We start from the raw sequence: 25,562 nt of genomic DNA on the forward strand, positions 1-25,562 counted from the left end.
GTTGGAGCTGAAGGGGCAAGTTGGAGTTGAGTGTGCACGGGACAAAGCCGCGAGGCTGGGAGCCAGCCGCCTGAGAGCTGCCCGGCGCCGGGGCTCCTGGCCGGGGAAGCAGCCCCTGGCGGGCTGGCGGGCTTTGCGGGGACGCACCTGCGGAGGGGTTGCTGCTGGAGCTCAAGCCCCTGTCGGTGACCAGTTGCGAGACACGGGATTTGCTCCGTGGATCTAGCGGCCAGGCCTAGGGATCTGGCTCGGCGAGGTCATTTAGAGACCACAGTGAGCTGCCCATGATGGAAGGGGAGGTGGCCTTCTGGGACCTTTGCTTTGCCATTATAAAGTTTTGCAGTTTCAGGCTCCATCCCCTGCGCGGGCACATGCTGCCAGTTCTGCCGCTTTGACCGTGCCGGGTGTAGCCCGCGCTCCAGTGCGGCCAGCGGTCAGTGACCGCGGGCCTGGGCGCTCACTGCGCGCCCTCGCTTCTCAGGCGGGCCCCGGACACGGGCACCTTTCCTGCAGTCTGCTTTGGTCCTCAGGGACGGGCTCTGGGTACCCAGCAGCCGAGGGAAGGTGGCCAGCGCCTGATGTCCGGTTCTTCAAACTTTCCTCTGACTGGAGCAGAAAAATGCGAAGGCGGGGGGCAGCGCGAGTTGCGTGCGCGGCAGGTGCCAGGCTCAACTTGAGGGGAGCTGGCCCCGCGCGACCACCTAGCCACGACCCTCCCTCTCCCTCCGCCGCCCGGCTCGTTGCAGAGCGTTGCAAAGTTGGCGCGGGTGCTGGGGAAGTCCCGCCGCGCCCCCACGTGGCTGCCGCGCGGGGAGCTGTCCCCAGGGCCCAGGGAGGGCAGGTGACCACGCCGTGAGCCCGCAAGCCCGTCTCCAGCTACCCCGGCCTCTGCGTCTGCCTCCCTCCCTTTCCAGGTCCGGGCGAACTGCGGCGCTCCGCCGGGACCCTCTCGTCCCTGGACCCGGCCCGGTGGCCGGCGAGTCTCGGCGCCTGTGTCTGGCGACCCGGGCCCTGCGGGAGCCGGTTGAGGCGAGAGCTCAGGTAGCTGAGGGGCCTGATCCCTGCGCTCAGCGCTCCTGCCTTAATCCGCCCCTGTTTCCATGGCAACAGACCGAGGTGTCGTAAGCACAGGATTCTGACCTCACAGTAGGATAGGGAAGGAGAAAACGGGCAGGGGGAGGTGGTGGAGGAATGGGAAGCGAAGCCTCAAGATGGGCGGAGAGGAGCAGGCGTGGGGGTCATGGAGGAGACCCCACTAGCAGGTGGGACAGGTGGGTGAAGAAACCACACCTTCGCTGGATGCAGTAAAGGCTCTGTGGTGGTCCAGGCTTGCTCAGGCCTACCGGGAAGCCTTGGTTGCCCCATCGTGTCAATAGTCACAAACTTGTGTGTGACTTGTGTCTTCCACGTGGGCTTGGGCAGTGCGGGGGAAACGCTGGCTGCCTTTTACTGTGGTGTGGGAAAAGTCCCTGCGGCTGTTTGGAGAAACCACTTCACGGATACACCCAGTTCCTTTTCTCTGCAGAAAGAGACTAAAAGTCCTTTCAGCAGCTAGCGGTGCTGGCCTGAGTGTCTGCACACAGAAGGGGCTTTTTACAGAACTGAGCAGAAGCCCAGGTCTGAGAAGCTTCGGCCTGGAGTGTGTAGACTTGCCCTGGTGCGTAAGGCTTCCCAGGCAGTTTTAAAAAGCCGCCATGTCTGGGTCGCCTCGTCTGTGATGGAGATAACAGAGGGAAACTGACATCTCATTTTCCTTTTGGTCTGTTGTCTTTTGGCAGTTTCTAATTTAAAGTGAGCCACAAAGCAGCCCATGCACTTCATTTATATGGCTTAGGTGCCCAGGGAGGCTTGAGTAACCTCCAGGAGCCTGTCTTTCCCATCCAGAGACCCAACCTGGAATGAGCCCAGTGCATCCTGGGGGCTGCTCCCCTTGGAGGAGACTCACTTACCCTGCTCAAGAGGTGGCTGCTGGAGGCTTGGCAGTCATATGTGTTCACCACTTGGGCTATTTTTCCCTTCCTTCATGGCTTGGTTGATGAGAGAGTTTCTTCCAGCAAAGAGATTTCCACCTGGATTGACCAGGGGAAAACAGAGCAGAAAAACCTTTTGCTGGGCTATGCTCGACTCCAGTGGCCTGCAGCCTTCTGCTGGGACATTGTGTGGGCAAAGGACTTTTATTTTGGTCCTTTGCTGGACATTCTTCTCTCTCTGTCCCTGATTGTGATCACCAGGACTTGTTTCTTTTGCACACATGTACAAGACACTCGGATTCTCCGTGTGGATTCTAGGTATGTGCTGAAAGCCAAAGGTATGCCTGAGGCCAATGCCAAGGGAGGTGGCCATTGAAGTGTTTGCTTCTCGAATTGTTCCCCAAAGCTCCAAGCAAAATGTTACAGGGTGGGTTCAGACAATTGTTGCAGTTTCCCTGCCTATCAGCTGCAGGGCCCTGCATGGGGTCCTAGACCCGAGGGAGTTTTATAGTCCAGCTTTGGAAGAGGGTTTGAAAAAAGAAAGAGCTGCCATTCCTAGATCCTGGGGGCAGAGTGGAAGAGAAAAACCCTCTTTTCTGTAAAGGGTTGGGCTCGTGGGCTTGACAATGGAGTGCTTTGTGGATTTAGGAGGCTCAGTGTCTGAAGCCCCAGAGGAGGAAGGCAGTGAGCGTAGGCATTCGGTCATGAGGGTCATTGCTCTGATTTCTGGTTGTCCTGTTACAGCAAGCTGGGTCCTGTCTTCTGGCAGGACATTTTAGGAATTGCGTGCACTGCCTTGCATCCCTTCAGGAAAGGACTCTACTGGCCACAGCCCCACCTCTGTGAACCAGAACAGCCTGAGTCGTCAGTGGATCCTGCTGCTGACAGTGCTAGTAGCTGAAGGCTTCAGCTGCTGCCTGCCCTCTTTTCCATCTCCTGGCCTACCCTGGCAGAAACAGGGATATAAAAAGCAAGCCTCTGGTCAGAGATGAGAGGCAGGCAGAGCAAGCCAGGCCCCGAGCCACCCAGCACCATCCAGGAAGAAAAAGCAGCCCTGTTGGGGGTTTTGCTTTGCCAGAAGTGGCCTGCTTAAGGTCAGGATCTATGGTTTTCATTTTTAGAGCTATAAAAACAGAATGCAAATCAACAGCCTCTGGGCTAATAAAGAACCTGTCCTTAAAGTTTTTGTCTTGTTAAGCAAGGAAATAGAGTGCCAAATAGGCTTTGTTAAGTGGCAGTCTAATTAATAATTTAAAATCTTGTAGCTGTCTTTCATTAGAATTTATCTGTACATCAACCACAAAATCAGTCAAACACACTCATTTATAAGTTAATGCCATCTTTGAATAATTCAGCAAGAGCTAGATTAAGGTCTGCAATCCAGTAAGATGCATTTTGTTCTTTTGGTTTCCATAGCCAGATGGGCTGGCCTGGTGGCTGGATTGGGTCTCCTTTGTGTGAAGAAGGAGGGGAGGCAGAGGGAGGAAGGGACCATGGGGTTGTCAGTGCTTCGTCCATTTGATCCCTGAGGTTCCCTAGGTGACCTGAGAGTCTCCATGTGGCCAGGGGTGAGCAGGCTCCATCTCTTGGAGCTATCCATAACATGGCCCTCTTTAGCTCCGATGGAGAGGAGAAGGGAGGAGTGTTCCACCAACAGCCAAGACACTTCTCTTTCCGCTGCAGAGGAAGTGTAGAGCGGAAATACAAGAGCCCTGCTTGAGAGGGTTGAGATATGAGGCTTTTGTATCCCAAACCCCGGTGCAGAAGTGGAATTTCAGTCTTCCCAGCCTAATTTTGTCCCGCTCAGGGAATGCAGCCTGGTGGAACCAATGTCACCAAAACAGCTTCTATCATTGGGAGCCTCTGGGCTGCTTCTTTCCTCCAAGTTCCTCGTCCTTGTGCCGGAAAAGAGAAGCCAAGAGGAGGAATTTTAGGGGAGCACCGGGACACAACCAACAGAAGAAGAGAGGCAGAGCGAGTTGCTAAATAAAGCCCATGCATGCATTTTCTCATCAGTAGCCAGAATAAAAGCAAGGAAAGCAGCGTATTGTTTCCCTTGTGGGCTCAGACCACACAGAAAATGTGTTTTGGTTCGATTCCTGTCACGCCAATACGTGGCCAAATCCTCACTGCAGCTCTCAGGTCCATTTTTGACAGACAAGCCGTTCCAGACCCAAATTCCGAGCATGGGCACACGGGCTCCTGCACTGCAGGAAGGAATCCCGGAGTCTGTGGTCTCCATCTCGGGCTACTGCTCCTGAGCCCTCTAGAGGGTTCAAGGGCACTATTTATGGACACCAGGTAGATAGCTGGAGCAGACGGTGGACTTGACACCAGCAGAGGTTCTTGGCCAGGTTCAAAAAGGGGAAGTCTTGTTAGGAAGAGGAAAATGCAGGTGTCTGTCCCCTGACCTGTGGCATAGTTGACAGCAGATGAGGATGAGGAGGGAGGCTTGTGGGGTGAATTCAACTCTGAGCTTTGGAGTCACAGCCTGAAAAAGGACACAGCAGAAGTTCCCTTGCTGGGGATGAGAAGGAGGGGGCAGGCATCATGAAGGATGTCAAGAACGGATCTGTTTGGCACCATCTGCAGCAAAGTAGTGGTTAAGGTTAAAACAGAGAGGAGATGACAGGGAGAGAACAGATGGCCAAGGAAGCAAAATAGCTGGTGAAACGGGAACAGAGCCTCCAGGGACAGCAGAAGGCAGGACCTCTGCGCAGAGTGCCGGAAGCAGCCCTTTCTCGGGTGCGCTGGCCAGGCCACCCTGAGTAGAAGTGAGTCGGAGAGAAGAGTGGGACAGGGACTTCAGGGTGAGGGTTTCCTCAAGGCCTGGGAGAAGACCCAGGGAGACATTAGCTCCAAGGTTAAGGGGCCCAGAGCAGGGACTTCCTTGGATGCCTTTGAATTGGGGAGAGGAGGCACGCTGACTTGGTTGGTGTCCATTGCCACGGCAAGGCAAAGCCACCTTGGGTCTTAGAGCATGCGTGGTTGAACCCACGGGGAGGAGGTATGCATGCTGGCTGGGAACAGGGACAGCAAAGATCCACTTGTGCCCATCCGTGTCCATGCAGTGGCAATAGCTGCTTGTAATTACTGATGGGCCGGGCTAAGTGACGCCACACCTTACGTCATGTGATCTCCGTAATCACCTTTTGAGGTCAGTCTGTACTTGCCCCTGCTATACAGATATGGAAACTGAGGCATGACAAATGAAGTCCCTTGTCCTGGGTCACTCAGCTGGCACACTGTTGAGTCAGAATGCAATCCCAGATCTGTCTGCCACCACACTCTTTCACTTGTTCTCTTGACCCCTAAACTCCACTGTCTCACGTGCCCATCTGCCTTGAATTCCTATGACATTTGTTTTGCGGGATGCTGGACACTGATGAATCATTTGTATCTTGTTACAGAGCTCCCTGGTAGTTCCCAGGCACTCCCCTTCTGGTTTACCCCCAGGAGCATCTCCGGCTGGGGCCTGGGGCTCGAGGACCCTGAGTCATCGTCCCACCTGTCCTCTTCTTCCCTGCCCCTCTTTGTATTTGGGCAGATACGCCCTCACCTACTGCCTTCTGCTGTAGTTTCTTCATGACACAGATGGGACAGTGGGCCAGCACCATCCTGCTTGCTTTCGTGCCCTTGAGAAAGGCCGGGACGTGGTTTATTTGGGGGCTGGATCTTGCCACTATGTTGCCCTTCCTGGCTAACCTCGTAGACCTGTGAACAGCCACCCTCCAGACTGGCTGGTGCTTGTGTGGAGAGCAACGGCCCCAGGATGTGGCTCAGGTGGATGGTAGTTGCACGTCCCTCCACCTGTATCTGCCCCCCCACCTCTGGGGTTCTCCCTCCCTCCTGGGGTGGCGCTCCCATGGCCCAGCCCTAGTCTGTTAGCTGGACTGTAATGCAGAGCTCAGAGTGGTCTTCTAGAAGGGACTTCCCCTGCCCCCTTCAGAACATGTTTGAATCCTCTGAGTGAGAGCTCTCATCCACCATGGTGAGGCAAGGTGTCTGATCTCACAGATAGGCTGGTGCTTCCGAGCCTGTGATTATTGTCTAATCAGTCAGCGAAGTTGGGATCCAAAACAGCAAACAGCTCTGCTATCTGATTCAGAAGAGTTGCCCTGGAGGCCTCCGTGTTGGCACAATACTCTGTGTGTGTGTGTGTGTGTGTGTGTGTGTGTGCAGAAACACACCTGGCAAGCGTGCAACAAGCTCCGGACGTGTGCGAGCCGGAAGTGTGCTGAGTGCATGTGCCCGACCTACTGGCCCTGGAGCCTATGTCAGCACCCGCACCTTGGGTCCGCTGGTGCCGCGTTGGTGCCGTTGGTGAGCTGGCGAGCTGCTCAGTGGGGCACTCCAGGGGTGAGTGGGCCAGTGCTCCATGCACTGCACGTCGGTGACCAGGCTCCCCCGCATGGCTGGGGGCACCAAGTGGCTTCTAGGGGACAGACCTCCGCAGGCCCTGGACCTGGGCCTCTTGGTGGCTCCCTGGGCTGATCCCAGAGGGCCGTGGCAGCATAGTCAGGGTGCATCCATGGGAAATGGAGGAAGAGCCTTCTTCACGTCAGAGAAAAGCTGGGCTCCCGGCTCTCAGCCCACTGAGGTGATATGAAAGTTTGCTTCTGCCTCTAAAATTGCCCTCGCAGAGCCTGCCATCTCTCTCCGGGCTCTTGTGCCAACACATAGTGAAGGGGGCCTTTACATATGCTTGTATAGAGAGATTCATGAGGCCCTGGGGGGAAAATTGGCATTCTTCTCACAATGATTTATTTATAGGGCGATTGGATGATGGGGATATGGAGGCTAAGGTGCCTCCATTAGTGAGAAGCACACAAGGCAGGAAGCCTTGCTCTGTATTTGACATTTAGTGGGGCGACTCCTACCAGGGAGCTGCTTTTTCTTTTAGAAGGTTTTGCCTTTAATGTTCTATTCATGGGCTTGTCTGAGCAGGCTGGGAGAAGGAAGGAGCGTGCAGGGCAGTGGGTTGCCCGGCTGAGGCTGGCCAGCCTAGGGGGCAGCAGGGCCTGGTAGGTCACGCTGTGGCCGATGTGGGGCAGGCTGGGCAGGCCTGACGCTGGGGGCCAGCAGCTCTGTTCCTGCACCAAGGGCCACCTCGTTGGTATGTGCTGTGTTCAGTGTGTCATTTGGTGTTTCCTCTCCTGTCTGTCTCTATTTTCACCGGCCCCCAGGCTCTGCCTCAAACAGCGGCTCTGTGTGACCCCGGCTTCGGCTTGGCCATGGCCCTTTTCTTCCTAGGGACTGTGGGGTTGTAGAAAGAATACCAAAGTTGGAGTCCCAGGGCTGTGTTAGGTTCCATCTCTGTGGCTGACTCACTAGGACCCTGGGTACGTTTCTTCCTCTCTGGGCCTCCGTTTCCCCATCTGTAACCTGACTAGATTGATGACTTTTCAAGTGTTTTTGGAAGTAGAGCAGTTTCTTCGAATGATAGCCACTGACAGAGCCCAGAGTATAAAACAGATAAGCGTATGTGGCCCTGATCAGAGCTGGGGACAGGGGCCTCCAGCTCTGGCCTCCCTGCCATCCCAACAGCCCCTCCAGGAGATCAGGGAGTCTCCTGTGGTCCCGTTTGGCAAGGCAGCGCCCACAGGAAGGCCACTGGGTGTGCTGTGTGTTAACACAGGGACCCAACACTGCCTGCAGGACCGGAGGCCCAGCGCTCTCCTGTGTGGGAGGGGTTGTTTCCCGCTCTCCTTTTGGACCCGCTGTGACTCTGAGAGGAGCTGTCTACACGTGGTGTCTCCTTGCCCTCACCTCCCTCTTACTCCTCCACCCAGACTTCCGGCTGTGTCCTCTGTCACTCGACTGTGGCTTGATGCTGACCCTACCAGACATTTTCCTGGGCTCATCTGACCTTCTGGTGGCATTTGACTCTGTTGGCCACAGTTTCCCCTTGGCTTCCCTGATGGCAGCTCCCCTGGTCTTTCCCTACTTTGCTCGCCCACAGAGCAGGCTGCTCCTTCTCAGCCTACTTTGCCAACCCCACTACTTCTTGCCATCCTCAAGCGTGGCACCTCCCCAAGCATCGCCCTGGGCGCTGTCTCACCCCCTCTCTCACCTCTGGGGGGGACTTCTGCACGCCCATGGCCGCAGCTTCTGCTTGCTAACTCCCGCACATCCATCTCAGCCGAGGTGTTGCTTCTGCTGTCCGGGGCCATCCATTCCACCGCGCCCACCCCCCTGCGCCCAGCGCTGCTTCCGCTGGCAGCCGCATAGACCCCTCCTACTCAACGTGTTTGAAACTCTCCTCCTACTTCTACCTGAGCTCGCAGCAAACCCACTCCTTCCCCACATACCCCCACCATCTTGGCATCTGGCACCATCAACCTCCCAGGCACCCTCAGCTCAAGAACCGGGCCCACGATGATGACCCCTCTCACCTCACCCCTTCCCATCAGTCCGTCTCAAAGTGCCACCCTTCCCCCCTCAGCAGCCTTCACACCTGCCCCTCTCCCTGCCTCCACCCTAGCCCAGACTGCCTTCTTCTCCCTGACCTTATGGGCAGCTCCCTGCCACCTCTCTTGCCTTCACCCAATCCAGGTTTTACGCTGTGGCCACATTCTACAATGCCACCTGCTCTCATCCTCTCCCATGCTTAAACGCCTTCAGGGATTTCTTTTTCTTCGGGGGGATGGTCCAGACTTTTCAGTTGGGCGTCCTATCATTTTCCGTGCTTCCTGGTCATTGTACTCAACCTATTTGATTACAATTGCCTTTACATTATCTGCCCTCCTCATTGGAAGGTAAGTTCAGTGAAGAGACCGGTTACTCTTTACCCCCTGCCCCTCCAGATCTGCTCTCTGTCGCAGGAGGTTGGCCTGTCCAACGTCAGCAATGAGCTCCCACCCTCTCGCTTCCAGTTGGGTTCAACCCATGGTGAGTCACTGTGAGCTCTAATGTCCCTCCATCATCCCCCAAAGATTTTCCCAGAAGTGCAGCCTGAGAAGAGGATTCAAGTTTAAGATGTATATTTGGGAGGCATCCTAGAAAATGCCAGTAGGCGAGTCGGAAGTGTGACAGAGAAGGGAAGAAGCCAATAATGGGCCTGTGGTTGAGCAAATTAACACTGTGGGCAACCAGAACTCAAGCCCACTGGGGAATTTGGGGATACAGTCTTAGAACACGCACCTCAAAGTTCCCTCCACACAAGGGAGGGAGGGAGTAGGGGTATTTATACGCGGCTCCTATCCATCATTGGCTGAGTGTTGTTCCTGGTGTAGGGATTCATTCCCCCCTCACTGTTGGCCTGCTCTGTGGGTGAGCACAGACAGCCCCACTGCTAGAAAAAGCCCTCCGGCAAAGAAATGCAGGTTCTGCCAGTTGGAAGTCAGGCTGGTGTGTGCTGAAATGTTGAAAGCCAGGGATAGGCAGGCCTTCACAGCATCTGCTACACAGCTCCTGCCAGGGAGGCTCCTGGTCCAAGAGAGCCTCCTCCCCTCAGCCCCAGGGTGGGGTGGAGGTGGGGCGAAAGGCATTATCTCTTGGGGTTTCCCTACCCAGGTTCTCTGACTACTATGCACTCATCTAATTAATCTGAGCATGCGCTCTGCTGTTCCTATCAGGACCCGATTAAAACAGCATCCGGCACAAAATAAAATGTAGCACATAGTGACACTGGGTGAATAGTGTTGAATCAGTAACTAATGTCATGTCTTCATGAATTGTTTGGAAATGTTGATTCAGGGGAGCCTGGGTGGCTCAGTCAGCTGAGCGTCTGACTCTTGATTTCAGCTCAGGTCATGATCCTGGGGTTGTGGGATCGAGCTTCTGCTGCTTAGGATTCTCTCTCTCCCTCTGCTCCTCTCCCCCACTCACACTCTCTCTCTCTCTCTCTCTCTCTGCCCGTCTCTTTCTCAAACACACACTCTCTCTTTCTCAAATTAAAAAGAAAGAAAGAAAGAAAGAAAGAAAGAAAGAAAGAAAGAAAGAAATGTTGATTCAATATTGTACACATAAGTTGGAACCCAAAAAACTTAGTACTAAAACCTAATTTTTAAGTTGTTTTAAAACCTAATTTTTAGGGGCGCCTGGGTGGCTTAGTTGACTAAGCGTCTGATTCAGCTCAGGTCATGATCTCACGGTTTGTGGTTTTGAGCCCCGCATCGGGCTCTGTGCTGACAGCTCAGAGCCTGGAGCCTGCTTCAGATTCTGTGTCTCCCTCTCTCTCTCTGCCCCTCCCTGATTCGTGCTCTGTCTCTCAAAAATAAATAAACATTAAAAAATTTTTTTTTAAACCTAATTTTTAAATTGTTCTGTAACCATAAAAAAAATCAAACCATGATAATCTGGAGCTTAAAAAATAGAAAAAGAGGGACACATGGATGGCTCAGTTGGTTAAGCATCCAACGCTTGATTTTAGCTCAGGTCATGATCTCATGGTTTGTGAGATAAAGCCCTGTGTCAGGCTCTGTGCAGAGCCTGTTTGGGATATTCTCTCTCTCTCTCTCTCTGCCCCTACCCTGCTCATGCTCTCTCTCTCTCTCTCTCTCAAAATAAAAACATAAATATTTAAAAAGAGAGAAAATAAAAAAGAAAAAAGAACAGAGACTAAGTAAAGTGAGGGAAAGCTCTTTGCAGCTATCCAAGCTGCTTCTACTTGGGAAGAGCTCTCCAGGCAGAGGGAACAGCAAGTGCAAAGGCCCTGAGGCAGGAGCATTTTTTGATATAATACCTGACTGCTTCTGGGCTGCGGCTTTAGTACCAGCAACCAAGAAGACACACATTTTTTTCTCCCCAAGTCTTACAGCTTTCCCTGTTCAGTGACTCATTAAAATTTTTTTTAACGTTTATTTATTTTGAAAGAGAGAGAGAGGGGCGCCTGGGTGGCGCAGTCGGTTAAGCGTCCGACTTCAGCCAGGTCACGATCTCGCGGTCCGTGAGTTCGAGCCCCGCGTCAGGCTCTGGGCTAATGGCTCAGAGCCTGGAGCCTGTTTCCGATTCTGTGTCTCCCTCTCTCTCTGCCCCTCCCCCGTTCGTGCTCTGTCTCTCTCTGTCCCAAAAATAAATAAACGTTGAAAAAAAAAAAAAATTAAAAAAAAAAAAAAAAAAAAAAGAAAGAGAGAGAGAGAGGCGCCTGGGTGGCTCAGTCGGTTGAGCGTCCGACTTCGGCTCAGGTCACGATCTCACGGTTCGTGAGTTCGAGCCCCGCATCGGGCTCTGGGCTGATGGCTCAGAGCCTGGAGCCTGCTTCCGATTCTGTGTCTCCCTCTCTCTCTGCCCCTCCCCCGTTCATGCTCTGTCTCTCTCTGTCCCAAAAATAAATAAATGTTAAAAAAAATTTTTATTTTAGAAAGAGAGAGAGAGAGAGAGAAAATGGTGGTGGGGGGAGGGGCAGAGAGAGGGAGACAGAATCCAAAGCAGGCTCCAGGCTCCGAGCTGTCAGCACAGAGCCCAACGTGGGGATGGAACCCACGAGCCGTGAGATCACGACATGAGCCAAAGTGCTCAACTGACTGAGCCACCCAGGTGCCCCTGCAGTGCCTCGTTAAAAGCAGAAAAGGCAGGGCAGGTCCTACTGGCCCCAGGTTACAGATGAGGACACTGAGTCTCAGAGGGGCTACATGGCTCGCCCAGGGCCCAGGGTTGCTGCTGCCTCACCCCAGCCCAGCTCTGTTCCTCTGTGGCCCCAGGAAGCTAGGAGGTACAGAAAGATGGGCCAGCTGGACCACAGAGGACATCTAACAGGACTGGAGCCGTGTTGGGAAAAGAAATAGCACTCTCACTCTGAAAAGTTTAAGGTTGTACTTGGCAGATTTTTATAGAACAAAATTTGCACTATTGATTCTGTGGCAAATAAAAACCTCTTGTGGACGCTCTGGGCTTCAGAGATCTGAAATGTTTAAATGAGACTGGCCCCAACACGAGGAGATAAGCCCAGCTCAGGTGGTGCCTGGGGTGAGGAGCCGGCCTCTTTTGTCTTCTCTCCCATCTGTGAAAATGACTTGTTACTTTGAACTGCTTCTTCTCCTCCTTGAAGGGAGGGAGGGCTCCCAGGTTGTTGTCCAGGCCCCAGGCCTGCAATCTAAATAAAACCTCTGAGCAGAGGGAGAGGCCAAGGCAGTTCACGGGGCCACACTTAGGAGAATGCACCAGGCAAGGGGGACACTGTGCCACCAAATCGTGGGCCCTGGGGCTGCCTCGAGGTAGCGGCGGGTTCGCATCTTCCTGTAATTGGCCCACTGCCCCTGGTGGGCTGCTATTTCTGCTTCCTCCAGTGGACAGATCTGATTGCAGGGGTTCAAGGTAGCTGGCTGGAAATGGGAGGTTATTGCAAGGAGATGAGGGAGTGGGACTCCAGAAGCCTCCAGGAAAGGGAGGAGCTCTAGGAGGCCGCAGCCTCTCTGTGGTGCCTCTCCTTCCCCCCAGCCCAGCTGCCCCGGCTTCTGCCCCACTGTCTGCACCCATGACTTGTCACCTTGGACAAAGCCCAATATGGTCTCCCAGGGCTGCTTGCTCTTTAAGATGGCCTTTTACCTCCTCCCGCTGCTAATTGCCTCACATTCTTTGTATCCCAGAAGGATGACCCCAGTTGAGCCAGCCACGTTTACCATGTTATAGATCCCAGTCACCTATGAATTGTCGATCCATGGATGTGCTGGCTGTCTTTTATTCTGCCAGCCAAGAGGAGTATGGGAGGGTCTCTCCATTGACAAACATTTAACAGCCATTGAGTACCTCCCTACTGCTGGCGTGGCGCCAAGGATGCAGCGATGAATAAAAACCAAGTCTTCTCTTCTTATTGAGCCTCCTGGTGGGGGGAGAGAGACAATGAATGACTTTTTTCTGTCAAGTAGGGATAGGTGCTTAGGAGAAAAGCCTGTTGAGGCGCTTGGGTGGCTCAGTCCATCAAGCGTCCAACTCTTGATTTGGGCTCAGGTCCCGATCTCATGAACCATGGGATTGAACCCCGCAGCCTGCTTGGGATTCTCTCTCTCTCTGCTCCTACCCTGCTTGCACTATCTCTTTCTCTCAAAATAAGTAAACAAACATTAAAAAAAAAAGAAAGAAAGAAAAGAAAAGCCTGTTAGAGGGTTAATTAAGGAACAGAGCGTGACCAGAGAGGTATTTTAGAATGACTGGGAAGCTTTTCTGATAAAGGCGACATTTGAACAGAGGCCCAAGTAAAGTGAGGGAGGGCTCTCTGCAGCTACCTGAGCTCCTTCCGCTTGGGAAGAGCTCTCCAGGCAGAGGGAACCGCAAGTGCAAGGCCCTGAGGTGGGAGTGTTCTTTTTTTTTTTTTTTTTTTTAAATTTTTTTAACGTTTATTTATTTTTGAGACAGAGAGAGACAGAGCATGAACAGGGGAGGGGCAGAGAGAGAGGGAGACACAGAATTGGAAGCAGGCTCCAGGCTCTGAGCCATCAGCCCAGAGCCCGACGCGGGTCTCGAACTCACGGACCACGAGATCGTGACCTGAGCTGAAGTCGGACGCTTAACCGACTGAGCCACCCAGGCGCCCCGAGGTGGGAGTGTTCTTGATACAATACCTGGCTGCCTTGGGCTGGGGCTGGGACTGGGGCTGGGGCTGGGCCTGGGGCTGTAGGCAGGGCTGGCATTCGGGTATAGCCCAGGGAGTAGTTTCAAGTTCCTTTGGAGAGGACTAGAGCTTGGTGTCAGTCCCAAGTCCATTAGCCACTTGGCTAGGGGAGGAGCCAAAGCACAAACCAAAGCAACATTATGGCAGGAAGAGGAGTGGTGGGTCTAAGGCATCCCTCTTTCTCGCTGAGATCAGACGCTTCTCCTTATCGGCCGTTAACGTGGCCCAGTCTGCAGCCTGAGCACAAGGTCACAGATCAGTTCCCATAAGCTCTTCCCTTTTATTCCAAAGCGTGAAACACAGAACTTAATTCTGTGTATGGTCTTGTCTTTTTCATTTTATACATCAGCCTTTTCTCCCCAATTAGACCCTCATCTCAGACCAGGCCTGAGCCCCTGTGCTCTCTTGTATTTGTTTCCTAAATAACCAAACTCTCGCTCTGGGCCAGGTACTGTGGGGAGTGAGTGACCCATCCCCACTCAGGAAATCTACCATCTGATGGGAGAGAGAAGCCACACACCGGAAGTGAAAGGCCAGGGTAGGGTGACAGAGAAGGTGTTTTCAAGCCCGTGAGGCAGGTGGCTCAAAGGCTTTGTGGGCAGAGGAGGGCCCGGAAGGAATCGGCAGGTTGGAAAGATTGGAGAGCGAGGGACAAGTGTATATAGACCATGATGGCTGTTCGTGGCATGGGGCGGTGGCCTCTCAGTTGTAGAACAGAATGGGGGGAGCCCGATTGTTGCAGAAACCTAAGAACCAGGGAGGAGGAGGGTCGGTTGACTCATCAGCCACTGAGTAAAATTTTTGAACTCCCCAAATAATGCATACCCATGACAGAAAACATTGGATTGGCAAAAGGAAGAAAGTCACTGTAATCCCACACCCCGGAGAATGAAGTGTGGGGTATCCTGTGCCGCTTCCCCACATTCATGCAAATGGGCCCTGTCTTGTTGAATCTACAGTGTATCTCAAACATTAGGGTGAGTAATTTCCAGGTTGGTAATTCTCTCTCTCTCTCTTTTTTATTTTAAAATTTTTTTAATGTTTATTTCTGAGACAGAGAAAGACAGAGCATGAGTGGGGGAGGGGCAGAGAAGGAGGGAGACACAGAATCTGAAGCAGACTCCAGGCTCTGAGCTGTCAGCACAGAGCCCAACACGGGACTCGAACTCACAAAGTGCAAGATCATGACCTGAGCCAAAGTCAGTCGCTCAACCAACTGAGCCACCCAGGTGCCCCAGCTCTTTTTTTTTTTTTTTTAAGTTTTATTTATTTAAGTAACCTCTACACCCAACATGGGGCTCGAACTTACAACCCCGAGATTGAGTCGCACACCCTTCCGACTGAGCCAGCCAGGCGCCCCTCTAGGTTGGTAATTCTAAACCTATTTTAATGGCTGCACAATGTTCCATTGTATGACTGCCCATCCCCTCAGGTTGTGCACAGAGGTTGTTTCCAGCTTTTTGCTGTTAGAGGTGTTAGCCAACACCTGTGCCCATGCCTTAGTCCATGTGCTGTATGGACTGCTGAGCAGGAGAAGGAAAGAAGGGTGAGAGGTCAAGGTCTTTACAGACAGCCAGGTGTGTGGAGGCCATCGTGCAGTGTCAGTGACACCTGTTAGGTGGGCGGGCTTGATACTACCCCAAGTAGCAGCCAGCTAGACCTGAAGCCTTCTGGCTATTTGCAGAGGAGGAAGGTCTGTGTGTGTGTGTGTGTGTGTGTGTGTGTGTGTGTGTGTGTGTACACGTGTGTTGTGGCCATGAACACAGCCTAGGTCTCTAGTGAAACAGGCTTTGGGTGAACCAGAGGGGAAGATGTATAGAGGCTTTAGTTTTCCTTGGGTTTGGGGTAGAACCTAAAACTCCTGAGGATGGACTTTGAGGAAAAGCATTCTCCTTGCTCCTGATTTGGACCAGGGGATTTGTGTGGTTTTGACAGTTTTGTAGGCCTTTTCATATTTGGTGCTGGAAGGGACCTTATATAGCTCAGCTGAGGAGACCAAAGCCCAGAGAATGGCTGTGACTTGCCCAACATCGTACAACATTAGGAGTGGTTGGCTGATGAGTACTCCAGAATGTCCAAAGCAGGCTGCTTGCTGGCTGGTAACATTAGTAACGTGCCCCATATCTATCCAGGACCCTGTCCCCAGTCTCTTCCTGCTCCTGTAACCCAGCGGAGGACACAGTGCTAGTGGCTCTCCTTGTTTAGTGGAGGCCAGTAGGGAGGGCTCATTGCAGGGGTCAGTGGACAAGCCCTTCCCCTCCTAGTGGGTTGGCTAGGCACACAGGATCTGGCCAGACCCAGGTTCAAGTCCTGGGAATGACCTGATTTCTCTGAACTTAAGTTTTTCCAAAATGGGACAACTGATAAGATACCTGCCTTGTTGGGGCACCTGGGTGGCTTAGTCGACTGAGCGTCCGACTTTGGCTCAGGTCATGATTTCACGGTCTGTTGAGTTTGAGCCCCACGTCAGGCTCTGTGCTGCTCTGTGCGTCAGGCCTGGAGCCTGCTTCGGATTCTGTGTCTCCCTCTCTCTCTGCCCCTCCCCCGCTTGTGCTCTGTCTCTCTCTGTCAAGAATAAAAAAAAAAGAGTACCTGCCTTGTAAGGTGGTAAAGATGAAACAAGCTAATCCTGATAAAGTTCTTGGCACTTGACTGCGACAGGGGCTCAGCAAATGCCCTCAATGTTAGTAGTAACATTGTGTCATCCTGTGTCATCCTTCCTGCAGACCAGATCTCAATACCCTGTGAAGTTTTGCCTCTTTGTGACCAGAGCTGAGTCTGAGTGGTCAGGCTGATACAGACCAGCCGTGGCCAGGAGCAAGAGTCTCAAGACCAGAGGGGATGGCTCACCTTGGGCAGAGAGGGCTACTCTGTCGAGGGAGGACTGACTCTGTCCTGACCTCCCTGACCCCTCTGCCTAGGGTCAGGAGAAGGCCCTGAGACAATGCAGGGGGAGCAATGGAAAGCATCACCCAGCAACCACCTGCCTAAGCCCTCACCTCTACTCAGTGGCTTCTTCCTTCTCTTCCAAACAAGGCCTCCCCAGTCAGAGAGGAAAACCCAGTCCCAGCCCAGGGCCTTCATCTCCGGATCTGTGAAATAGTCACTGTTTTTTGCCTGGTTCCTCTGGAACTTATTTCTGGTCTTCCCAGGCTTCCTTGCTGTCTCTGTATCTTGAGCCAAGTAGATGAGACCAAGAGCTGTGGAGTAGGACAAGTGGGAACGAGGGCCCTGCTCTGCCACTTAACCAGCTGCCTGACCTTGCCTGACCAAATGCTTTTAATTCAGTGGGCCTCAGTTTCATCATCTGAAATATGGGGCTAATGCGACCTGCCTCTTGGGGTTCTGAGAATTCTTGACAAATGGTTGTAAAGTGCCTTCCAGGCACGTAGCAAGGCCTCAGTGAGACACTGCTGTTGTTCTGTCTTTGTCATCCCATGCCTCTCATTCAATAGCCATATGCCAGGGCCTACTGTGTGCCAGGCTCTGTGGGGACACTGAGAACCGAAACGAATGCCATAGTCCTCTTCTCATGGCCTTTTTCCTCATTGTAGATCCCTCTCTGCTTGCTTCTAGGCCCCACCTAGGAAGATGGGGGTGTTAACCTCTTGGGTATCAGGCCTTAGGGGGCCCTGGTACTGCCGGATGCCTCTGTATCTTTGCACTAGGCTGACAACCTGACCCCTTTTCAACAGGCTGATACAATCATGGGAGGAGAAGGGTGTGTCTGGGGAGCTGGCCCTGCTTGAAGCCCGAAGAAGCTCCAGGGCGAGTTCTGTCACCTCCCCTAGGAAGGAGCCCAGAATGGATTTCTCTCTCTGGCTACTTCCTTAAAAAGAACGGGAACACTGAGAGCAGTGGAGGGAGAGAAAGAGCTAAGGACACCTGCCTGCCACGGGTGTCCAGCCTATGCAGCCCAAAATGGGACACACCGACCCCTCCCACCCCACCCCCTCCCTCCACTGCGATAAAGCGTGGGCTCTTCCCTGTACCTGGGGTGTAGAGATTCTGCTCACCTGTCTAGTACCACAGCCTTCTTCCACCCACTGGAAACTGGCCAGGGTGGTTTTCCTAACAGGCTAGCCCATTAAAATCTCAACACAATTAACAAAAAAAAAAAAAAAAAAAAAAAAAAAAAGAGGGAGAGAGAAAAGAGAAAGAAAAGAAAATAGTCCTTGTGCAAATACTGCTGCAGTGTCTGTCAGGACCTAAGATCTGGTACTATCTATTTTTTAATAATTGAGGGTAATAAATATGTATTTCTTTCTCCTCGCCACCCCCCCCTCCATCCTCCACAGCTTGTCAGCTCCCTGCGTCTCTCCTCTGATCAGACCAAGTCTTCCCCAAGCAAAAAAAAAAATCCTTTAAGCAAAAAGGATTAAAGCCTTGAAAGTAGGTCTGCCTGAGCTCTCCCCCACCCTCTCCCTTCCCCTTCCCCAGGGCTGGTGGAGAAAGGCCCCTCTGGGGAACTAGGGACAGGGGGGGAGGGGGGGAAGGAGGAGGCGGTGGGTGGATGCAGCAAGTGGGGCGGGGGGGGGGGGGGGGGGGGGGAGGGAGGGATGGGGGCCGGTGGGGGCCTCTGGAACTGGGGACCATGCCACTCTCCCTCCCTGCAACCATCCAGTTCCAGTCTCTGGCTAGCCCGGGAGAAGCAGCCCCACCCACCCTCCTCTGCCCAGAGGACCAGGGTCCCCCAGTCCCCCAGAGTATCGGACGCAGGAAAGAGGGTTTTAGTCTCAGACAGCCCCAGCTTGGCTCTGCAACCTGGCTTTGTGCTTTAGGGGCCTGTGTGATCTGGGGGCAAGCAACTGAATCTCAGTCGCTCAATCTGTAAAATGGAAATATAAACTAGCTACCTAACAGAGGATCAAATAAGCCAGCCCAGTGCCTAGCACATGGTAAATACCAAATAAACGAAATAAATTATCATGGTTATTTTGATCCAATTCTCAGGCACAGAGAGCAGTCAGTAATCTCCCCCATCCCATGGTGCTCCACCGTTCCCAAGGGCCTGCCAGGCACACCTATTGTTCACGCAGCATTGCCCACACCATGTGAAGAGGGGGTTGAACCCAAGGCTGGGTGGTGTGGTTAGGAGCCCTGCTCGAGGATGTTGGGGCCGGTAGGTGACAGAACTGGAACTTAAAATGGGACTTGTATCCCATTCTCCACTTCCTGTCCTGATATGCTTTCCTCCACTCTGTGAGGCTTCCTGCCACCCAGTTTCCCCCACTCTGGGCCCAAGAACGAAACCAGGAACCAATCCAGGGAAGGTCTGGCCTGGCTGGGAAGACGAAGACCGGGGCAGGTGTGGCCGTGGCCGATGCTTGGCGGACCCACCTTCCTCTCCCTGCAGCTGCCAGCCTTCCAGTTCTGCTGAGGCAGCAGCCCAGGCCCAAGCGGGCCTTCCTCCCTCCGAGCTGGGCACATGCACACAGGGCTGGCTGCAGACGGGGGGGGCCCAGTGTCCCTGCACCCACCCAGGCCCAGAGCCCCTGGCCTGCTCCAGTAGTCAGTGCTTGGCCACAAGGCCTCTAGGGCCCCACTGCCGGCCCCCGGGGACAGCCCTGCCCTCGCTGCTGTGGGCCTGAGCTGGGAGAGGAGAGGCAAGCAAGGCCGGGAGGCCGGAGGGCAGGAAAAGCTGGGAGGGAGGTGGCTATTTATAGCCAGCTTTGCTTTTGTTCCTTTTCCAGCAATGCTTCTCTTTAAATAGGAGCAGGGCTGAAGGCTGCAGCTCTTCCCCAGCCGCCTGTAGTCAGAGCGCATGCGTGCTGTGTGTGTGTGTGTGTGTGTGTGTGTGTGTGTGTGCGTGTGCGCGCGCGCTCACGTGTGTGCGTGCACAGGGGTGTCACACATGTATAGGGATGGACTGGGGGTGGATACTTTGGTGCACGTGTGTGAGTGTGTGCCGGGATGAGGGAATGGTCCGCTCTGTGTGCATGTTATGCCAGCATGTACAGAGGTACAGATGGGTGTTCTTTGGGTGTAAATGTGTGTGTGCTGGCATATACACGTGCACGTATAGGGGATGGGGCAGCTCTTAGTATGTATGCACGTGAGCTTGTTTATAAGGTGGGCACACGCGAGACAGTCGGGCGGCCTCTCCTTAGTTGATGTGTGCGTGTGTGTATGCATATGTACCCATATATGTATAGAGGGGTGGTGTGGACAAGTGTGTGTCTCCATGTGTAGAATGTGGTGTAAGCAGCTCTTTACGGGAGTGTACATCCATGTAATAGGATTGTGGGAGGGTGGTCATGCCCTTGTGTGTGCATGGGAGTTAGTGTGGTAGTGTATGTGGGAGTGGAGGGACCAGAAGGGCAGCTCTTACTGTGTGTATTCTCACTGCGCTGGGGGAGGGCACGGCTGTGTTCTCCACCTCCCATGGGCCTATTCCATGTGTGGAATAGTAAATGGGTGACTAGCAGGTGTGTGTGTGCCCACGTAAAGGGACTCCGGGGTCCTATCTGGCTGCCGAAGGAGGGTGTCAAACCCGCCCCCCAGCAGGCAGTTTCGGAGCACTCCCAGAGCCACCCCCTCCCCGTTGGGTCCCTGCCAGGCTAGACCACTTGCTTTCTCATTCCCGGCTTCCAAGCCTGCCAGGCCGGTGGGCAGAGCGTGGGGTGAGCCAGATGAGGAAACCATCGGGCTTTGGGGTGGACCTGGGTGCCCAATCTGGCTCCGCATCGACCCTTCCCTACCTCGATTTCACATCTGTAGAATGGGAGAGTGGAGCCCTCTGGGGGCTGCTGTTGGGCTAGGAGAGATCGCACTAGTGGTGCGGTTTAGCATAGCTTGGGCTCTGGGGACCGCGGCCGGTCGGGGCGGGTCGCGTGGGGCCGGGGACGGGTTCCCAAGTCCGCCGGCAGGACCTTCGGGCGGGCGGCGGCGGGGTTAGCAGAGCGCGGGGCGTCGCTCGCGGCCCTCGCCCGGCCTTGGCGCCCGAGAGGTGGGAATCGTTTCCAGGGCGGGCGGCGGCTCCCCGCGCGGTAACCCAGATCTGTCAGCGCGGCCCGGCGGCTCGGCAGTGAGCGATCCTCGCCCCGGGAGGGGTCGGGCCCGGGGGCGCTCTCTGCCCGGCCCGCCCCGGGGAGGCTCCGGGGGCTCGGGGCCTGGGCTCCGCCCTCGCCTCCAGCCCGGCCGGGCCTCGCCCGCAGCTCGGGATCGATGAGACCGCCCTCCCCGCCCCTCCCCCAAAGGCCAAACAAAACATAGTAAATATTTAATCCGGGCCAGGGAGCCAAGGAGGCCTCCCCACCCCCTCCGCAGCCGTCTGGCTCCTCTGCCAGCCCCGGCAGCTCTCTTCGGTAATAAGGCCGGAGTGGCAGGGATCGATCGCGTCCCGGGCGTGTGGGGGTGAGGGTGGGGGACCTGTGCCCTCGGGTGGCATCGCTGTCCACCCCAGGCCCCGGACCCGGGAGGCCCAAGCAGACCAATGCCCATGCTTTTCCAGGAAGGCCTTAGGAGGGCTTAGGATCCAGAGCCCCCCACCAGCCGCCTCTGCCCACCCCCATTCTAGAGTCCTTGTTTGAGCTTGTTGGGGGAGCCGAGGCGGAGAGGAAGAGGCAGCCCTCGGGAAGGGAACCGTGAAAGCGGAAGGACATCCCAGTTCCCAGGCCAGACCTGGCCTCCCGAGGCCCAGAACCCAAAGCCTGCAAGGGGCCTCCGGTGAGGTGGAAGTGGGGTAGCCAGGGAGGCCAAATAGAGGGGCTGGCAAGGTATTTCTGCCATGGTGTGCTCCAGGCCTCCTGGGCGTTGCCCTGGGAGGTCAGACATCTTGTTCTTTCATGCAGCGTTAATTATTGAGCACCTATTATGTGCCAGTCATAGGCTGTACCCAAGGAGGCCCACAAGTCTGGGTCTGCAGAGAGATTACATTCCAAACAGCTAATAAGTGAGCACATAAGGTGATTTCAGAGAGTGGCTGAACTTCGTGCAGACAATGAACTGTATTATGATCGTGTGTTTGGCTAGGGAGGACAGCAACACTAACTGGCGTGGTCTGAGAGCTGAACCATGACAGTGGGTTGAGGCCAGAGCATCCCAGGCAGTTTAAGGGGAGTGCAAAGGCCCAGAGACAGAAAAGAGACGGGTGTTCTAGGTCTGGGTAGAAGGCCGGGGAGGCAGTAGCGAGTGGGGGAGAACTAAGCAGTGGCTTATCCCCAAGGGTTTTGTAGGCCACGGGAGGAGTTCAGATTTTATTCTAAGTGCAGTACGAAGGCATTAGAGGTTTTAAGCAAAGGAATGGCATGATCTGATTTACATTTTTAAAAGCTTCCGCTGGCTGCAGTATGGAGAATAGAAGGTAGGGAGTTAAGGGGGGAGGCAGAGAGGCCAAGTTTGGTGGGGGGAGGTGTAACAGCAGTGGTGTATGAGAGGGAGAGTGGGCCCTGCCCGGCTTGGGCAGTGCCTATTAAGTGGCCACTTAGGCTTCTACAAATAACAGGGCCCCCCAGCAGCAGGAACAGCTTGCTCCTGAGCCTCTGGGCTCCTGACTTGGAAAGTCCCATGGGGCCTGGGCAGAGGCCAAGACCAGAGTCGCCACCATCCTATCTCCCAGACCCAGACTCCACAGTGGGCAGCCCAGGAAGTTTTTTGAGGAGCATTAGAAAATGTTGACATGTTTTTTGAAACAATTTCAGATCTGATATCTCCGCCAGATTGAGTTTGTAACCAGCTTTATTGTTTAAGCCTGCTGGGATTTCATCAAAGGCGGCTGCTGTTTACCCAGAACCATTTCATTGGAGAAAACAGCAAACAGACCTGCATTTCTATCTGATTTCACTTTTTCCCTTTTCTCATGAATTTAAGTGCTTGTGAAAAGCAAGGCTGATAAGGCAAAGCGGTGAGGATCAAACCCCAAAGAGGGGGCTCAGAAGGATCTCAGCTAAGGTTTATTAATAGAGCAGAGGAAAGTTCGGGGTGGCTGGCCACCGCTCTGGAGGGTGAGAGGCACTCCTGGCCAGCAGCTAGCCCTCCACAGGATGGCACTGGGGAGTGAGGGCAGGTTGGGAGGGCTGCTCTCCACCCCCACCCTGGCCAAGACTTCTAGGCCATCTCCTGGTGTGTGTTGTCTTTACCAGTCTCCAGACCGTTTCAGACACTGGCAACAACAAAAGGCTGAACGTCAGCTCCCACCTGGAAAGCAGCGGTCACCCAGCCTCAGAGATGGGTTCAGTGAGATAGAGCCGAGCTTTCCTGGGGAAAGGCCGAGTGAGGAAACAGATCGAAAGGCAATGTAAGCCAGATCATGAGAGTGCCGGGAAGAGTGCCTTCCTGTACGTCTTCTGCCAGCACTTGGGACGCAGTCCCTTCTCCTGCCAGGCGGCCTGAACCAGGGCAGGGCAAGGCCTAGGGACTCTGGTCACAGGCTCTGCGCTCCCTCTGCTTCCCCAAGGAATCTACACTAGGCTTATCACCACCCGCCTGATAGGATCCGATGCCTTCAAGCAGGCCTGTTGACCCAGCAAATGCTTTAGCCCAATGGGGGAAACGCTGGTTCGGCAGCCTATCAGGGAAGGTGTTCTGAGAAATTTGGGTCAATGTGCCTTGTTCAGTCGCTTGAGCGACAGCTAGTTAAGCGCACGGGTTGCTCGGCATACAGGCCACCCCGTTGTACGTTAGACCCACTTATAAGGTCAATCGATTTGAACCAATTAGCAAGAGGATAAGGACTTGTTTATCTTTAATAGACTGTAGATCTTGCAGCAAACCATCTAAGCGGGATGATACAGACAGAGGTGTTTTTTCAGGGCTGAGCACGGGGCATAACCATCGTGCCCTACTGCTTCCTGGAAGATGTACTTCCCATCGACAGCAAGAGTCGAGCCCCCTCATGTCTGGGATGAGCCTACCGGGAGGTGAGCTGGGGAAGGCCAGAGGTTTTGTGTTCACAGAGCCAGTTCTGTGCCCTCCTTGTGGAGGCTCCCCTCCCCTGCCCTCCTTTCGCAGAGCCCAGTGGGCTGCTGGGACCTTGGTGGCTCGTTTCGTCCCTGTCAGCTCAGGGCATGGTCCCAGGCTTCCTGTGAGAGGGAGGAGCCACACACTGCAGGTACCGGGCCTGCACCCAAGGGCCTCGGGGGTATTTGCTGCCATGGGTGGAGGGCATGCATCGTCTCATTTAATCTTTATAAGCCCCTTCCTGACAGCCACCCCCAACCCGAGTAGGTATTATGCCCTTCCCTAGATGAGAAAACAGGCCTGGAGGTGGGAGGCCGCAGACCCTACTTGTGCCGCCCGAGCGATCTGCACACAGACAGACATGGCTGCTCCGGAGTCCAGTGTCTTTTCACTTGGCTGTGCTGCCCGCGGCCTTCTACAGGTTAGCCAGGGGCAGGGGCTGTTTGCACATTGTGGGTTTGGGAGCCCGTGAGCCGGCAACGAGAGGATGCAGTGAGTGGGTCCTTTGGCATTTTCTGGCCTGAGACTATCTGGGGATGAAGCTGAGGAAACGCAGAACACAGGAGATGTTTGCCCTGCCTTTGCCCTAGGAGGGGCCAAGCGGGTCTCTGGCTGCGACAGTTGGTGGGGCTGTTGTAATAAAGTGGGTGTGGGCACAGGGGAGACGCCGTTCTCCGCTCCCTGAAGCATGCCATCTCCAACCCAGAATCCCTGGCTCCTTAGTCAGTATCCCCTTAAAGATGGAGGGGAGGCCACTCCATCCCCTCAAACTCTTGCCCACCACTTCCCTCTCAATGCCTTCTCCTCACACCCAGTGTCTCCGACAGCCACCCGAGCCCATACTTCAGAGGCAGCAACATCTGCTTTTACCCCAGAGACAGGGAAATGTGAGCCACAGAGGGGGGCCTGGTTCTTCCTACAAAGAGGTTTCCGACCGTAAGTGTCCCAAGGAAGGGGCCGGTTCAAAGTAGTCGGGAGCGGGTGGAGAGCTTCGCTCTTACTCCAGTTCTGCTGCGCCAGCTCAAAACAGTTGACGAGTCCTTCCTGGGAAATTGCTTCAGATCTCACAACATTTTCCTCTTAATAGCCTCGGTGGTGGCGAATCCTTGACCTTTGAGGGTCGGTTTGATTTTTTGGAAAAGGCCAAAAGTAATTTGAAGCTGTGTGTTGTGAATAAAAGGAATGAGCAATTTGCAGAGTGTGGTTTGTTTTGTTGTTGGGATTCATTTTTTTTCTTTTTTTTTTTTTAAGGTTTTAAAACAAGATGGGACTCAAGTATTTAGCTAGTTTTCTCACAAGGACGTTCCAGAAGTGTTTCAAGTGATGGCAGCACCCTGAAACGGGGGGCTTGGATCCGAAAGTGACCACTTTGCTAGAAGCTCAGGGGAAGGGAACTGATGCCTTATTGAGCTGCTACTATGTGCCAGACACTTTACATACATTATCTCAACTGCCTGAAATCATTTTTGGAATAAGGCCAGTCTATAAAAAAAATCATAAATAATCCATTATCTTGCTTACTCTTCACAGTAATCCTATTAGAACAAGCACTTAGCCCATTTCACAGGTGAGGAAATGAAGGCTCAAAGAAGTTAAACAACTTTCCAAGGCCACAGGGCTTGTAAGTGGCAGAACTGGGATTTGAACCCAGGTCTGACTGGCTCCACACTCAAGGCCAATTCTTTTTTTGGGGTGTATAGAGTTCTGGTATACCTTCCACACTCCTCCTTGCCCTCGATAACACACACATTTAGTTTCATTATGTCACGGCGACATCATTCGGGCTGTATTCACCCCTTAAGAAAGAAAGCGGGTCATAAAGGAGCTGTGTGCCAAGGTGAAATGCTGACTGTGTGCTGTGGCAGACGTCAGCAGGCGTCGGGGGATGCGTGGGTGATAATGGCAAGGAATGAAGTATGGTGTTTATTAGGTACTCTGGCAAAGGCCTGGGAATTCTGGATGCCAAGCAGATGAGTGGAACGGACTGGCTCAGCTCTCACCCAGCCCCAAGTGCTGGGCAGGTTCTGGTTTGGTGCCTTTGAGTCAACTGGACTGTTGAACAGACAAACTCTGGGAGCTTACCTGGCCACTGACAAGACAAGGCTCCTTCTGGATGATGATGATGATGATAATGGTACCAG

At 53.9% G+C, this 25,562-nt stretch overlaps 1 protein-coding gene and 1 long non-coding RNA gene across 2 annotated transcripts in view; both read left to right on the top strand.

The window, feature by feature from the left end:
- RTN4RL1 (reticulon 4 receptor like 1) overlaps window positions 1–25,562 on the top strand; it is a 74,720-nt gene that overhangs the window by 549 nt on the left and 48,609 nt on the right. The window lies entirely within an intron of this gene.
- LOC123604402 lies at window positions 3–8,441 on the top strand. Its single transcript, XR_006715317.1, has 2 exons — window positions 3–1,271; window positions 2,715–8,441. It is a non-coding gene; the product is annotated as an uncharacterized LOC123604402 (long non-coding RNA).

This window comes from Leopardus geoffroyi, chromosome E1 (assembly GCF_018350155.1).
Source record: "Leopardus geoffroyi isolate Oge1 chromosome E1, O.geoffroyi_Oge1_pat1.0, whole genome shotgun sequence".
Lineage (NCBI taxonomy): Eukaryota > Metazoa > Chordata > Mammalia > Carnivora > Felidae > Leopardus > Leopardus geoffroyi.